General features: G+C 41.0%; 1 long non-coding RNA gene across 3 annotated transcripts; it reads left to right on the top strand.

The window, feature by feature from the left end:
* The first annotated feature begins 5,482 nt into the window (after window positions 1–5,482).
* LOC106041850 (uncharacterized) lies at window positions 5,483–14,100 on the top strand. Of its 3 annotated transcripts, none has more exons than XR_010829410.1 (4): window positions 5,483–8,844; window positions 9,430–11,332; window positions 12,775–12,941; window positions 13,042–14,100. It is a non-coding gene; the product is annotated as an uncharacterized lncRNA (long non-coding RNA). The 3 variants fall into 3 exon arrangements; XR_010829411.1 differs by having other exon boundaries at window positions 5,492–8,844; window positions 11,150–11,332; window positions 13,042–13,543; XR_001210745.3 differs by lacking the exon at window positions 9,430–11,332 and having other exon boundaries at window positions 5,517–8,844; window positions 13,042–13,539.
* Window positions 14,101–17,504: the final 3,404 nt, after the last annotated feature.

Raw genomic sequence — 17,504 nt, 5'->3', positions numbered from 1 at the left:
CTTACTCTAGTCGCACTAAATGAGAACTATCACGGCTAGGATCAATGCAATTACATTCAGTTTATTACAGCAAAAGGTACACAAGTTCTTTGGATTGCTGGTGATAATTTACTGTCTGCAAAAGCAAGCTAGCATGCATGAAATACACAGGTGCACAGCCTGGAAATTAATGCATTAAAAGGCACAAAGACTCTATAGAGATTTCTAAGTTTCTGCAGAGACACCCAGTATAACCAAGTGTTCAAATCTCACCTAAAAGTGTCCCAATGGGGGGGAAGAGAGGCTTAGCCTGTCGACTGATCCCAGAAGTCAGGAGGTAGTATATTCCCTCACGATGGTATCTCCCCTGACAATGATATCTTCCCTAACATCTCCTCTCTCTTAGGCCAATTTATATTGTTTTCTATCTTTTAGGTGGAGCTTGAGTGACTCTAGTAAAGCATATCTTAGTTATGATTGGTGAAAAGTTTTCTCGCTTTCGTTTAAAGGAATAGGCTCCAAGAAATTCAGAGCGTGTGCTCAGTGAGGGATGGTCACACCTTGGAGGCGGGTGGCTTTTGGGATGGAGGTGTGTTTTGGTATTATAATGATATTATAATGAGCAAAATTTCACTAGAATACAGCATTTTGTCAAAAACGTCTGGTCGTTGGCTCAGGGTAGCAAAAGTGCAGCCGATCGGTCTCTGTGTGCACAAGAACAATTGAGGCCGCCTCTTGTCACAGAGCCTAGCCACAGTGTCTCCACTCTGCTCCACGCTCTGTACTGTTCCTTAGAGTTACCACAGCAGGTTCCCGTAGTGCGGTAACATCTAAGATTGGAAGCCTAGGGAATGCTCAGGTAATGCAGCTATGCCCTACCCTGAAAGCCTCTTCAATGCTGTACATTTTCTTTAAAATGTGAATATTAGTTTTATTTTCCTAGTTACTTTAGGCAATTACACCACACAGTATTTCTTAAAAAAACCTTAAGAATACATTTTATCATATGAAGATCACGAACGGGGTTTCACTTGTGAGATGGCAATAACAATCTCTTCTTTGGTCTATGTCATGTAGCAAAGAGCTGAGTTAATGTTCTCCTCCCCCCTTCCTGGATGCTTTACCCACTGCTGGTGTTTCTCCTGTTTTTGAGTTCTTAATGTGCCAAAGAGAACAGCTCGCTTCTGACAGTGAAATCACATTTACAGGGATTCACAAAAGAAAACAATTGTCCTTATCTAGTTCCTGAAGACACCAGCTGCACAAAAATGTGCCATCCTCTAGATCAGGTTTTTTACTCGTCTTGCTTTACTGTGTGGGCCTCCTCCCACCCTTTTCCTCCTGTCCCTGGCATGCAGGTCAGAAAGATGTACCATTTGCACTCCTTATTTACAGCCCAGCGGAAAACAAAGGGATAACTGAGCAAATCATGAAAGCAAATTTTCTGTCATACACAAAACAATCCAAAGCCATAACACAGCCAACAAGCTTAAGTCTAAAAGACACAGCATTTTGGCAAAGAAGTGGAATCAGATTAGGAAAGGAAAACATTCAGGTTTTAAGCTTAACTAAGAGTCTGGTAAAGATGGGAATTAGCATAGGTTCCTCCTCCTTAGACTGCAGCCAGCTACGCTAGAAAATCAAGATAATCTTGATATGGAAGCAGGTATTCCCAAAGTCAAAGAAAGAGGCACTGATTCTCCTCCTGCACAGACATAAACCAGCACTAATGCTGCCTTGGAGTGACAAACAGCATGAGAGGCTATTCAGACCTGAAAGATAAGTATAATCTCTATTTAGTGGTGGAGATATTTATGTAGACTAGTTAAAAGAGGGCCATAATTGAATTGAAGTGATGCTATTTTCTGAAACACTGCCTGCAGCAGTCTCAAAGATCTCAGGGCAGTGCCTGAGATAAGCAATTTATTTTGCCCTCTTTCAAACTCAATCTGAGGCTAGAGATTTGCATTGCACTTAGGAAACTGCACAGGAAAAGGACTTTACAAACATAAACCTTGGCTCTAAATCCTTGTGATTTGTGACGATTAGTGCTTTTTTCTGCAGGATCCATCGTTTTTCTCCACCCCCAGTTCCTTCCTTCCTTCCGTCCTTCCTTCCTTCCATCCTTCCTTCCATCCTTCCTTCCTTCCTTGAAAGAACCTCTCCGCAGCATCTAGTTTGTGAATGGTATTAATGAGAAACATGTCGTTTGTCTGTCGTAATGATTTAGCAGAATAGCCCAGCACCTTCACAAGACTCTGTGACTTGACATGGGGTTATGTGTATGTTTCATCTGTGTGTAAGTTCCCATTGCAAGAGGAAGGAATACAAGAACCATTAGTGCATACTGCTCTTCTAGCATTGTCATTTACATAAACTTTTTCTTGTAAGAGGTTGTTACATTAAAAGTAGGAAGCAGAAAGAGATAAATAGAAATTTTACCTGGTTTCTGCTGAAAAGAAGTTCTAGCAAAATGAGAATTAAACATGGATTTCTCTAAAGCAAAACAAGCATTTACAAACTTAACTGCTGGATTGCCTGTAGGAAACAGTCTAAAACAAAGCGCTTAGTATCCCTGGGCAGCTAATCCTAGCCCTTTGTGAGAGATGAATAAATCAATACCATTGTGACCATCTTACAGGTGGCTAAAGTAAAGCAAAGCTGCCACTCCTATGAGACCACACATATAGTCAGTGTTGTAAACATGCAGTCTTCGATCATGATACGATGCCTGTTTTGATCCTGAGGAAGGCTAGAACATTTGTGACGTAAATGCAAAGTCTGATGCAAAAAAGCTTGTATAGCATGCTTCATTCTGCTAAGAGCTGATAAAGAATTAGACAAGGGATTTTATTTTTTGAGCATGTTTTTTTTTTGTCATTTTGTTTAAACATTAAACTGCAAAATCCATCTTTTGATTGTTTAGTCATTATTTCAGAGGAATAGAGATTTATTTACAGTCTCTTTCATTAAGTTCCTGTGCTGCCCTTGCCACAAATTATGACATTTTTCAGAAGGTCACAAGAACTTTCTGCATAGACTAATATTTCTTCCTAAGCACATACAAAAGATATTTGTTTACATGATCTATGGACTGGGCCATGAACCTGTGTGAATCAGAGGGCCCATTACTTATTCCCTGTGTTATCTTAGACTCACTATAGAGTCTTGGCAAATCATGTCACTAAAAATGTTTGTATCTTTCTGGCTTGTGTGAGGGATTAGATCTGTGGAAGGAACAGGGTTTTACTCAAGAAGGTTTTAAAGGATAAGTAATCCTTTTATTTTCCAAAGTGCTTATTATGGTAGTGAGAGGACCTTCTTTAGATCCTAATATTATGAACTTTAAAAATTGCTATGGAGATTTCTTAAACATGATGTAACTTCAGTAAGTGATATCTATGCTGCTTTCTTCTGAGAGGTCTTGAGGAAGTAATGTTTCTGGAAAGATTCTTGTTAAGTTGTGAAAAAGAGGGCTATTACCCTTACTCATGATCGGACAGTAGAAAATATGTGATTAATGTCCACAATTCTCTTTCGGGGTTTTTATCTTGGTTTCAATGTACAGTGAAGATCTGGACTAGGACAAGTGGTCCCACTGCATCCCTTCTGCTGAGTGGTTCAAAATGGAGTTTCTTTCTCCTGCCAAGCTGGAGATCTTTGCTTCTGCAGCTCACATGGGAGAAATCTGTATTAACAACTGCAGGGAAAATGCATATACATTGTTCCTTGGTTTATATGTGTCCAACTGACTGCAAAACTGAGAAGTATTTAAGAGAAGCGTAAAGTGTTTTGTACAGGTAAGGTGGGAGAGTAGGTGTTGACTCCCCACTCTGCTGATTGTGAGTGTGCAAATCTGAGTTGGACAATTACGTTTAGCCTATGGAATTTTGCTTGAAATTAACACCCAAATATGACAACAGGGAAGCATGCTGAGAAGAAATTGTTTATGAGACATATGATTTGTGTATGTGTATGTATGTATTCTGTGGTGGTACTATGAATAAACTTTATATATTAGGTAGATGTGGATAAGAAGGCTGTTTCTCTGAAACTTCCTGGGTTTAGAGAGACAGAGAATGGATGAGTTTACTAGAAGAACATACAGTAACAGCAAATCAAGTGGACAGTTAAGAACCCTCCTAAAATTTCTAGCTCATTAGCAAAGCGTGACGTATCTTATAATGGGAAGACTATAGGAATAGAGCAATGAAAAAGATGGCTAATTACAGATGCTCGAATAGAGCACTTCATGCAAATAGGATAGGATAATGAAATTAATCAAGCATACATGTGAATTAGCCCTCAAAGGTCAAAGAAAAATAAGCAGGACGTGTGAAACTCTGATCTTCCCAGAAAAATAAGTACACTGTACAAATTAACGTCTGCATCAGGACACTTCACTAGCAGTTGACAAGACTTTCACACATGCTCACGTCTGCCTAGGTGTATTAAATCTCCCTTTTTCAGAAAGAAATTATGGAGTGGGGAAAGAAGCATCTGATCCCTTAAAAAGGACATTTGGAAGTCAACCAAAGAGACCTTGTTATCAGTCTTTTTGATAAAATGCTTAATCCTCCCCCTGCTGCCCTGTCTATTAAGAAAAAAGCAACATGACAGTGAACTTGGCAGAATATCGAATCTGGTTGTGGGTGAGACTGTAACACCCCTAGCAGCTAAACTAATTCCGTTGCTGAAAAGACAGCAGAGGTCTCTCTTCCATTTGAATCTATGGGGAGCTTTAAAATTTTTAGACTAATACACTTTGTTGCTTTCGTCACTAACTTGGAAAGTGTCTTCTGGCTTAATTTACTTAGAAAGACAAAGAGGAGATTTTTTTGGACTTCTCAAATTATATATCTTGCGCATATAATTTTACATCTTTTCTCTAAAGATTCTCTGCTAATGCACAAGACCTCTATTTTGTCACAAAGACAGCTTTACAAAAGTCAAGTTACTATAACAACCAAGTACACCTTTTCAATCCAAGAACACAGTTCACAGTGTGGACATATATTTGAGAGACTATCAACATTATGCATTCACCTACCTGCCTTCATCTCTACAACTAGTTTAGAAACAAGGTGAAAATAGAGGAGTCTTGTTTCTGCAGCCAAAAGATCTACATTCCTTTCAATATGATCTTTAATGAAAAGCCAGTGGACAATATTAATAGGATCATCATAGGATGAACTGCATTATTTACCTGCTTGCATGGCTGAGAGCCTGCCGTGACTCTCCTGTCCCTTTCTGTGCTGTGGCTCCCTGGAGCTGTTGGCAGCTGATGGAAGAAAAGTCTTCAGACAACTCTATAGAAGTTAGAGGACTAAATGAGGCACTTTTCAAACCAGAGGCATGGGCAAGCATGTATAAATTATTTTCTCCCTGATTTCCTTGTAGATTGCTCTCTGAAATCCTCAAATGTAACTGAGAATCTGACCCTGTAGCTCAAATAAGAAAACACACCGTAGAACAGTTTAGTTTATAACTGATCTGTTTGCTAAGCACTGTTACCTTTATAACTGTATTTTCCTCTCTGAAACAATACCACTAGTCCTAGCATTGTGTAGTCAATGATAATAGTAAAAAAACACAGATGAATGCACACGAAAAGCCAAAGCATAAAACTCAGTTTTGATCTCTCCCCACTTCCGTCTGTTCTCCCAAAGTAAATTATTTCAGTGTGGGCTCTCTACCTAAAGTGCTGCTGCTTGTGAAAGAAAACAAGCTGGGGCAAGCTATTAAGAAAATAACTGTGTTTTCATTTTAAGGCTGAAGTGGGGAAAAATAACTTCATTTTGGCCACTCAGAGATTTTAAAAACTGTAGTCAGTTTTCCCTGGTGTCTATTACATGAATAAAATCTAAACCTTGCTGTAGAAATCTGTCAGAACTTGAGATGAAATGCTGTTTAATGTATAACATAATGGTTGGTTTGGAAGTTGTTGAAGGCAACAGGTGTGAAGATACTGGGAAGAATTCTGTCCTCCGGGGCTGCAGTGTGCTGGGGAGAGTCTGCTGCAAACAGTGGTCATGGTAAAGGAACTTTTCGTGGTCCCCTAAAGTGCAGGTTGAGGCTTGAAAAGCAAAAGTGCCTTTATATATGCATAAGAGCATTTTGGGTGAGCTTTTCCATGTTGAGATGTCAACCAGTACTGTCGCATTCCTTTGTACCTTGAACAAGTAATTTGGAGGGTCAGATCACAGCTGAAAGAATGAAGATTTAGGAAAGAGTACCTTGACTTGATCTTTTTGCACTGGGCAACTGCAAGAGGTCTGAAAGGGAAGCCCGGTGCCAGTGGTCAGTCTAGTGAAAGCATGCTTATCAGATAAGTGAAACAAAAGCAAATCATCTGGCAGCATTTAAGATTTTAGGTCTGTAAAGACGCTGCATTTCCTGACAACTGTATGGAAGTGATATAAGTAAAGACCAAGTTCTTGGTCAATGAGTTGACAAAGGAGTCGGGAGTGGAAAAAAAGGATGCTGATGCTTTTTTTCATGTCATTTCCTGGGGGGAAAAAAAGAAAAAAAATGATGAAAACCAAGTTAAGGCTCTTGCCAGGAATAATTCTGAGAAATGTAGAAGGAAACAAGCTGATTTAATTCATTCAACACTATATATCCCAGATAAAAAAAAGACCATAATAAGCTTCATACCAGAAACAAAGAAGCAGAACAATTCCTTGACCAAGAAGAGAACGAGGGTCCAGGTGTGCTATTTACTACAGAACGGCAATGAAACACCTGTGGTCCTGCCTTGAGAAAGGCACTGTGAGTCTGGATTGCACTGTGAGAGAGATTTCCAGTAAAGAAGGGGAAGTTTTAGCACTTCTCTGTGAGGGATGTCTGATTACTCTTCTGATCAGCCACGCCCAAGATAAATTCAAGTTGGAAAGGATACATAGAAAGGCTACAGTGCTGGTGAGGCCCCACCTCAAGTGCTGTGTTCAGTTTTGGGCCCCTTGCCACACACAAGATTTGGGTTGCTTGAGCGTGTGCAGAGAAGAGGACCAAAAACTAGTGAGGAGAAAACAAGAGGTGCAAGGAGGGGCTGGGGGCCCTGGGGCTGCTCGGCCTGGAGGGGAGGAGGCTGAGGGCAGAGCTCCCCGCTCTCCACAGCTGCCTGACAGGAGGCCGCACCCAGGAGCAGCGTGTCACTCTCCTTGCTCAGGTGACAAGCGACAGGACGCGAGGTGACAGCCCCAAGCTGCACCAGGGGGGTTTGGGCTGGGTGTCAGGAAGGATTTCCGCACAGAGAGGGCGACCAGGCATTGGAAGGGGCTGCCCGGGGCAGTGGTGGGGTCTCCATCCCTGGAAGTATTTAAGAGACGTGTGGATGCAGTATTTGGGAAAATGTTTTAGTGGTGGACTTGGTCATGTTAGGTTGATGGTTGGACTTGATGATCTTAAGGTCTTTTCCAACCTAAAAGATGCTGTTCTGTTCTGTTCTGTTCTATTCTATTCTATTCTATTCTATTCTATTCTATTCTACTCTACTCTACTCTACTCTACTCTACTCTACTCTACTCTACTCTACTAGAGTAGCTGTAAAAATGGAGAGCATTATCTTATAAATAAAGATTAAAGGGACATGTTCTCTTTAGATTAGCAATATTAAGGCTGAGCAGGGATGATTGTTGTCCATACATGTCAGGACAGTAAACGCTAGAGAGATAAAAAGTATATTAAGACAGCAAACAATGATGGCAAATGAACAAAAAATCTAAAGTGGCTCTTGATAAGCAAAAGAGAAATTAGAACAAGGTTTTCAACTGTCATGGTTGAACCCCCCTTTTCCAAGGTTTTAAAAAGAAGTTTGATAGGTTTATGAAAGGAATTATTTGATATATTGTCTAAGATTTACTGTCTTTGATGGACCATGCTTATCTGCCTTATTCCATGTTCCCAGAGTGAATAGATGCATATGTCATCATGCTGAGATCTCTGTCCTCCTTAAGTAACTCTGGAAACATAGTAGATTAACTAATTAGAGCCAAGGAAAATCATTTGTGTGATCGCTTGTGCTGATTTTGGCTGAGATGGTGATTTATTTATTTTTTTCACAGTGGATGGTTTGATGCCATGTTTCAGATTTATAAGATGAAGAAGACAGGAGAACTAGTGACAACTGACATGGAGAAGGCTGAGGTACTCAACAATTGTTTTCCCTCAGTTTTCACTGGAAATCACTCTTCCCTGGGTCGCATTAGCAGAAGCACTGCCAGCAGCTCGAGGTGATCCTTCACCTCTCCTTGTAGGTAACAATGTTCCTGATATTCTTTAAAGAACTCTTGATTTCTCATGCACGTTCCCACTTTCTTGGTCCAATTTCCTTGTGCCCAGGCTCTTTTTCACCTTCCCAGGTGATAAGTTGTTCCTCAGATTCTTGTGTCCTCATTGATGGTCTCTTCAGGACATCTCCAGTGCTCAGGTGTCCAAATGCATGTCAAGGATGTCCCTGACTCCCAGGCACAGTTCCCAGGCCAAAGGCTGAGCTCCCGTCCTGGACCCCAGCCTGGCAGACATTACTCCTGTCAGCATGGAGCAGCCATTTCATATCAGCATCTTCCCATGACAGTCAGGTTACTTCTGTAAGTGCTGCCATCAGGGGCACCCCGAGACCTTTGTGATGTCATCTCAGAGTCACTATGGCCTCACAAAAACTGGCTAGCCATAAGTGCCCTGAGTGTCTAGCCTGTGTTGAGTCTGGCTGGTGGCACTCGAGAGGCTGAGGTCCCACTGCTGGAACGTGAGAGGTGGAGGTATTACTGGTGGAAAGCACGATGTCGAGGTCATTCCAGTGGCATGTGAGATGTCAAGGTGCTTCCTGTGGCACAAGAGACGCAAGGTTCTTCTGAGTAGCAGGTAAGGCACCCTGGTCTTTCTGCTGGAACTTGAGATGTCAAGATCCTTCTGTTAGAACACGAGATGTCAACGTCCTTCTGGGGGCATGTGAGGTGCTGAGGTCCCTCTGGTTGCAGGCAAGGCATGTGACCCGGTCCCTGCTGAACACCAATGCTGGGGACACAACATGGCTGCGCAAGGCGCAGCAGGAGGGGCTGCCAGGATGTGCCCAGCATCTGAGCAGGCAGCTGGGCCTTGCCTGGGGCTGGGCTGGTGGTGGCAGCCAGAATTATTGTTTCATTACATTATTATATTATTTTTCAAAGCCTCTGCCTGCAGTTACTTGTGCAGCATCATGTGGCAGGGGCTGAACGCAGCCCGCTCCCACCCCACAAATTGGGTTGGGGATGTCGGCTGCAGCTGGGAGAGGACAGATGGACAGGGAATGGCTGCAGGTGGCATGCACCTGTGGGAGACTCGGGGATGGGAAGTCATTTAGGAGATTGGAAATCATCATGGTAATGGGAAAGTGTGGGTGATAGGAGCAGCCATAAAGGTGACCATGCTCTAACAAGAAAAAAGCTGACAGAAAACATCTCCTAAAAGCCTGGCAGAAGAAAATGGCTGCCAGCCTGTGAACCAAACTTGGGAACCTGGAGCATCCCTGGGAGGCACTGCTGGCCTTTTGGAAGTGCAGCTGGGTACCATCACTGAAGATGCCAGCAGCAAGGGAAAAAGCAAGGAACTGTAACAGCAACTGACTGTCTGCAAAGGAGTAATTAGTGTGGGAAAGGTACAGTTTTGAAAGACTCGGAAACATCATTATCTATTGGTTGTCTCAGGTGAAACAGAAATTAGCATCATCTTTTGGCTGCTCTAAGGAGGTGGTATCCTTATGGCCTCTTATGTCTCTTTTGATAGAAAAAGGACTACTTCTCTATCCAAAATGGAACACTTTCTCTCTCTCTCTCCCCTCCTCTCTCTCTCTCTGTCCCTGTGATGTGGATTGTTTTCAAAGTGAGACTTTGTTCTTTATTCATTTGGGCCCACTCCTGGGCCTGTTCCTGGGGTTTGGTCTATTCTGAGGTCGGTTTTCTTAATTAGACCGTTTCGTTTGAGGTCAGTTTGACAACCCACTTCTGGGAAAGGTAACTGTAAGTTTATGAAATATATATATCCATATATGTCCATATCTGTCATAAGTACAGTCTTGATAAGTATAACCTATGATAAGCATGGTTACCATTATAGTATTGATGTCTGTAATCCATAATATTTCCTGTTCTAGTACTATAGATAAGTTTGCTGAACTTAGAATACTAATGTATATTTGCTGCTAGAATAGTGACTTCCTAGCATCTACTTGCCTTCCTACTACTGCTAATAGCTGCTACTATTAATTACTGCTATTCCCTCAATGTCCACAACATATATATACATATATTTGCTTCCTGGTAATATCTGTAATAGCCTGATATCTCTATCCATGCTTGCCTTTAATCACAGAGTATTTGCTAGTGGTGATCTGTGATCATCTGTAAAAAGGAGAACTTTTTAGAAAATAAAGCCTCTGTGTTCTTGGGTATTATAGAATCCTACCAACTCCCATTGTGATCCCTATACACCTGCAAGCCGGGTAACTCTGAAAACCTCTGAAAACAAACCGGGTAACCCTTCTGAAGGACAAATTGTGAACTTCATTGGCGTCGGAGGTAGGATTATGTAAAATACGCAGTCATGGATGCGTTTGAGGAGTTGGTGCAAGAACACTGGGAGTGCATGAGTCTCTCCTGGTTTTGGCTGGGATAGTTAATTGTACTCGCAGTAGCTGGTGTGGTGCTGCGTTCTGGATTTAGGATAAGAACAATGCTGATAACACACCCATCTTTTAGCTGCTGCAGAGCAGTGCTTGCACAGAGCAAGGAGTTTCAGCTTCTGGTGCTGCCTTGCCAGTGAAGAGGCTGGGGGTGCACCAGGAGCTGGGAGGAGACACAGCCAGGACAGCTGGCACACACTGCCCACAGGGATGTCCCACACTGTACGACAGTGGTGTGCTCAGCAATAAAACCTGGGGGGAGTTGGCTGGGGGGCTGATGCTGCTCAGGATCTGGCTGGGCATTGCTCAGTGGGTGTTGCGTTGTGCATCGCTGGTTTTATCTTTTCTATTATTATTATTATTATCCTTTCCTTTTATGTTGTATTAAACTGTTCATCTCAACTGACAAGCTTTGCTTTTCTCTCCCCAATCCCACAGGGAGGGGGGAAGTAAATGACTATGTAGTGGTGAGCTGCCTGCTAGGTTAAACCATAACACCACTCATGTCAGTTTACAGGAGAGATTGTCAAAAACCTGATTTAAGGACATCAAGATGCTCGAGTGAGTCCAGAGAAGGGCAATGAAGCTGGTGAGGGGTCTGGAGAACAAGTCTTATGAGGAGCAGCTGAGGGAGCTGGGATTGTTCAGCCTGGAGAAGAGGAGGCTCAGGGGAGACCTTATAGCATTCTACAGGTACCTTAAAGGAGGCTGTAGCGAGGTGGGGGTTGGTCTATTCTCCCACGTGCCTGGTGACAGGATGAGGGGGAATGGGCTAAAGTTGTGCCAGGGGAGGTTTAGGTTGGATATTAGGAAGAGCTTTACTGAAGGGGTCATTAGGCATTGGAATGGGCTGCCCAGGGAAGTGGTTGAGTCACCATCCATGGAGGTCTTTAAAAGACGTTTAGATGTTGAACTTAGTGATATGGTTTAGTGGAGGACTTGTTAGTGTTAGGTCAGAGGTTGGACTAGGTGATCTTGGAGGTCTCTTCCGACCTAGATGATTCTGTGATTCTGTGAAAGTCAGACAAATAGCAAGTAGAGTTGAACTGTCCAGGCAAAAAAAAAAATAAAAAAATCAAACAACAGCAAATAGTGGAAAACAAGTACAAGGGTTTAAGATTAAAGTTTAATGATAGTAAGAGTCAGTCTGAGAATGCAGATGTCTTGATCTAAAGTGTGGCTGCAAGAAAAAGTGGTAGAATGAGTAAGGCTTGGCCACTACCCAAGAGTCCATAAAGTGGGAAAAAGGACAGCTTTATGAATTGTTGCTACTACTGTCCCAGGAGGAAAAAATGAGTAGAGCATAGAGAGGATTAATGATACTGTAGTGTGGCCCTGAAGCTGTACTCAAGTTGAAACTTCCCTTGTCTAAGAGGTGTTTAGATGCAGACTTGATCTCAGGCAAAAACTTGAGTTTTTGCACGGTTGGAGAGAAGGTTTTGGACTGTGGTATTTCTTGGTTTGGGTTGAAGCATATGACCTGCTACATGCAGGCTTTTTAACTCAAATTCACTTCAGAAGTGAATTATCTACCTTTGTAGTGCCAGCAGCTGAACTAACGTTGAGATGGTAAGTTGAACATAGAAGTCTCTCTAGAAGGTCTCTTCCACTGTATTTGGTAAGCTAAGGTGGCACTGGTAGGCAGCCATGGAGTAACATTAACAAGCTATCTGAGCTACAGGTCTCCTGTCTCTCTTCGGCCTGTGCTCCTTAGACATAGTGCCATCCATGGAAGACATCTTCAATACGTTTGGAGAACTTTACATCTATGCTTCAGTGTAATCCTGGTAATGCTGATAAGCAGGAGTGCTAGATCAGAGAAAGGTGAGTAGGTAATACTGCTGTGGAAGGAAACCATTTGGAGGCTAGTAGCATATGCAAGCTGTTGGCAAGAACAGCAGCAGAGTATCTTGCCAAGATAATCCAGTACAATAAAAGATCCATGCTGAACATGATGAAGTATCTGCAAAGTGTGTTGCTAAGACCAGTATTTTGAAATAGAGATAAAATGATACCTGGAGAAAGCATTATTGGTGGCAAGTACCCACAGCTATAAATAACTTCCTCAATACTAGAGTTAGCTATGTGGTAGAGGAGAGAGCATGCTGGTATTATCCTCTGCTTTTTTTTATCAGGGCAATACTGATGATCCACAAAAAGCACTGAATAGGATGAATCTTTCAACATGCTCCAGGTGTGAACAGATCTCAGGAAGTGAGCAGCACAGAAGAATATGTTGTTGGATTGCCTGTGGGTGCAAGACAGGATTTAGTTTAAAGGGGTGAATGTGAATTTAAATGAGGTAAGGAGTTAACTTCATTAGGTGGTTAGAGTTTACTACTCTAAAAAATTTCTATTAAAATTCAGTGTGACTCAAACTACTTGTTTCTTTCCTTGAATAGGAGTTTGGATTGGTGACTGAACTGAAAAAAAATATGATTTCATGGCCAAATTTAAACTGGGAGAACACTTCAGCAAGGGTAATGCAGCTAAAGTTAGATGCATCAGAAATAAGACAAGCTTGAGAGCCTTTATCTGGGAGATTTCTGAACTCCATTTTGCATGGAGTCAGTGGGGCTTAAATTATTCAGATGAAACTCAGTTAGATATTGTATATGTTACAGCTAGTCTCAGTTGAATTTTTTATTGCTTCACTGAAAGTTTTATTTTAGTGTATTGGAGGGTCTGATATGTAAAAAGCTCTTTCTTTCTTAAAGGAATGAAATGGAAAAGATGTTTTAGAGTTGATTGGTATCCTCATAATAAACTCTTCTGCAAATCTGGCTGAATATTTTTGTCTTTACATGACATTAGGTCTCTTCTGAATATCCGACTTTAAATATATACTTCAAAGGCACGGAGGTTATAGCCCATTCAGTAAACAAAGCAAACTTGTGCAGTGCTTAATGTATTGCTACTTACAGACTTATAGGAATCTTATAGACTCCAGAATAGCTATATGCAACCTCCCTGGTGGGAGAGCGACCCATGCCATATCATAAACCTCACTTGGCAGCCCTCTGGAAGCATGTGGGTGGGTGTCCAGGAGTCTTTCTGGACATTCCTTGATGCACGGGCAGAACTAGAGCCACAGAGTATAAAATCTGATGTGCAGATGTGGTTTTGGATCAGTTCTTGCATTTAAATGCCCGGAATTACAGTCTAACCCAAACAAAATGAAAATTTCAGGATTATAGATCTGCATATGGCTGAGGGAAGAAAAAAAACCAGAAAGCTCTGATAAATATATTAGGTGGTTAATTGTTCAATTTAGTGCTTGGTTGGTAATGAAATCAGATGCATATGGTGGTAAGACTGTTTTTACTATTACAAGACACTTTGGGACATTTTGAATATGCAGGGTGCAATGGTATATTAAACCAAATAGTAATTCTGTATTTGACGATTTGACTTTGTTAGCATAATACAATTTGTTTTTATTGTAGCAGTGAAGAGGGAAACATTTTGATAACTATTTGCTTTCATTATCCCTTTATATCCCTTCTTCCTACTCAATATTTCATTTTTATTTTTTAAATAAAACATAAAGCTTTTATAACCAAAAGGGCTGAATAAAAGAAGAAATCCCACTCTGATTAGTTCTGTTTTCAAAAATATTTAGCAAGGACGATGTCGGCATAAGAGAACGACTTTAATATCCATCATCTCTCCACATATTCCAGATATTTTTACAGGAAAATAAAAACAAACAACATAATGTTTTAAAACCCGTGTGATAGTAAAGAGTTATTGTGCTTGTGATTCTCTTAGATGTGTGAGAGAGAGATGGTTTGGAGGGAATGATAATATCGTTTATTAGGTCAACTGATATAATTCGAAAAAATCAATAAGCAGCATATGATCTTGCCTTTTTTTTTTCCCCCCTGCTGTATCAGTCTGGTCTTTATTAGGTATTATTTCTTTCTTCAAATCTTAGACTGTCCTCTATAAAAAATCTTACTAAGATATTGCTTGTACAGGTTCTTCTGTTTCTCAGTCTTTCCCATTATGTTCAGCTATGCCTAGATCTGGTCATTTTCTTTCAGAGACCTACTCCTTTCCCCCACAGCTGAATTTTGACCAGCTGCTTGGATGTCCACAGACAGCTCTGCCACCCCTGTCTGCTGCTGATACCCTATCTCTGCTCTGTCTTGTTTTTTTCCAAAGTTACCTTCCTCTTCCTTGTCCCAAATGGCAGCCCCAGCAAAAAAAACACAGTACCTTTTCTGTAGGTTGTCTGCACATCCACTACATTCTATGCATTGTGTCTCTAACCTGTAGCTAGGAGACATGCCAGGAGCAGGGTAGAATGTCCTTTTGATTAGCTAGATTTACATACCCAATTTGCCTGGGCCCACGCCCTACACCACTATTGCTGGTCCACCATTCCCTGTAGGGTAACTGTAAGGAGATCGGATCCTGATATACCTATACCTGGCACGCATCCATGCAGTGCTCTGGTCTGGACTTAATGTGCCTGGTGGTGGGTCCTATCTGCCCACAAGAAAGGAGACATTGCAAGGGGGGCTTAAAACTTGTCTGTGCTTTCCCCAAAAGCAGAGAATAACTGCATTTCAGAATCCTGTCTTCCTACTTCAAGTTGCTCTTTTTGCAATACATAGTTAGTTCTACCTCTTAGCTACGGTCAGTCATTAAATAAGATGGTGTTATTAAGCTAATTAAAAAAGTTTGCCAGGAGAATTGAGTGCAGATTTCTGCAGGATGTACAATTAACCTTAAGTGAGTGAGGAAGGGAAACAGCAAATTAACAAACAGTCACCATTATTCAGTTAGCATGCTCAGCTTTCCACTCTCCGTTAATCAGACAGATTGTTACATGCTTTGGGAAGTTTAGCTGACTTGCCAGATCAGCAGAAAGCAGAATCTCACTGAGATCACACAGTGTTTCCAAAAGCATCTGAAGGAATTTATAGCTTATGAATTACAAAAGCAAGTCTTAATTAGTCCCAAGAGGTAGTTGCATAAGTAAAACTGAGAACACTCCCTTGTTGTATTTGCTGCCTTCTCACAATTTTCATATGAGAGTCTGATAATGAATGTTCTCTGACAATTGGAGCTAAGGGACCTATGGCTAATAATGTTCCTGAATAAACAGCATCCTGTATTTGCAGTGATGCAAAGATCGGTTGGATACTGGTGCTATCTCTGTCTGTCCATATTGCCACAGTCACAGTAGTTTAAGCTGAAAAATTCTGTAGACACCTGAGACGTCTTTGATGGAAAATGAAAATCCTGGCAGCCTAGCAGTAGCCAAACCACTAGGCCAGTGGTTGTTCTGTGGTATGTTTGTATTTTGCCTTTTTTTTTTTTTTTTGAGATGTAGTTTTTGTTCTTAAGATCTGGAGGTATGAGTTCTCAATGCTTTCCTATTGCAGTCTGTTCCTATACTGTGGAAATCACTGAAGCTTTTCTATGGTATCAGTGAAATTGATTTCAGATAGCCAGGAGCATGGACAAGGGTGAATGTAAACCATCACTCTTGTATACTTTCTGTGTCTTACCATACTCCCTAGACCATCTCCAGATTTTGCTTTCCTTGGAGGCTAGCAATCAAAACAACATGAACCAGATGTCTGCAAAAATCTAGGGAGCCTGAATTTAAAAATTTCCCTTATGTGGGATCAGTTGAATAGGGATTCTAGGATCAGGCCCATTGATATATTGCATTCCGAAAACTCTCTGATCTGGAAAAAAGTTAAAGAGTTTTGGTATAGTAACAGTTTTCTTGCTTGGTATCTGCTCCAAAGCAAGAGTGAAATCATGCAGTGACTATCTTAGACTTTGCAGACTGGCATGCTTTGATTTACCAGTCATTAGGAACAATTTTATTTGCCAGTTACCGTAATTCCCTGAGGTCAATATACATAATGCAATGGCACCATTCATTAGTATCTTTGACATTATACAGGAAATTATCTGCTTAATTTACAATTGTCAAACCAAAGTCCCATTTTGATAATTTTTCATGTCTTACATTGGGGCAGAAGTTTCTCAGGGAAGTGATCCTAAAGTGAATATTTTAAAAAGGTGAATATCAAGACTAAGGTGTTGTGTAAGTACTCAGTTTTTCAACAGCAATGAAGAAAACAAAGTGACTAGGGAAATCAATGGGAATAGCTGGAAGTTCTGGTTTGTTTGTTTGTTTAAATTGGGTTGTTTATTCGGTTACTTATATAGGGATTTATGTGCTTGTCATTAAGTGCCTAAGTATGAAATGCTTGGCCTCAGGTAGTTTGTGATTTCCCTCCATTTGTCTTGATTAGTGGAAGTTTGTTGCAAATCCCTTACAGGAGAATGAAGAAAATCTTCATTCTCCACACTGGTGCAAGAGAAATATTTGTATGAACAGCTTGATGATTAAAGAGTTTTATTAGTTTTAAAGGTGAAGCAGGACCTCAGAGATTCAAGGGGAGAAAGGTAGGACAAGAAGAGAAAGGGGAGATAGGAGGGATGAAAGACAAAACATAAAATAATATATCAGTGACAGATCACAAAATGAGATTAACACAAGTGTTTATCATTTAAGTTTTGTGTTTGATTACAAATTAAAGAATTAAGAGCTGTCTAGGCTTTAGGATCAAAGGAATTTGCCTTTATTTTTATTACTTTATTTATTTATTTGTTTTTAACTGAGGAAGTCAGCCACGTACCTAATAGCAGGGTTCCTAAACAGCATTAACAGATAACATTTAAAAAGTCTAATCAGGCATTCTGGCAAGATATCTGCAGAACTAAAACACTTAACTTTTCTCCATCACCATCTTTGTTATGGGTAAAGTGGTCTCTGATTGACTGAGATGCAGAGCAGGTGCGCCTACTAAGATCACAGTACTTTGAGACTGCT

This window comes from Anser cygnoides, chromosome 2 (assembly GCF_040182565.1).
Source record: "Anser cygnoides isolate HZ-2024a breed goose chromosome 2, Taihu_goose_T2T_genome, whole genome shotgun sequence".
In the NCBI taxonomy this organism is placed as follows: domain Eukaryota; kingdom Metazoa; phylum Chordata; class Aves; order Anseriformes; family Anatidae; genus Anser; species Anser cygnoides.
Note: the sequence above shows the minus strand (reverse complement) of the source record. Positions and strands in the feature narration are given on the sequence as shown.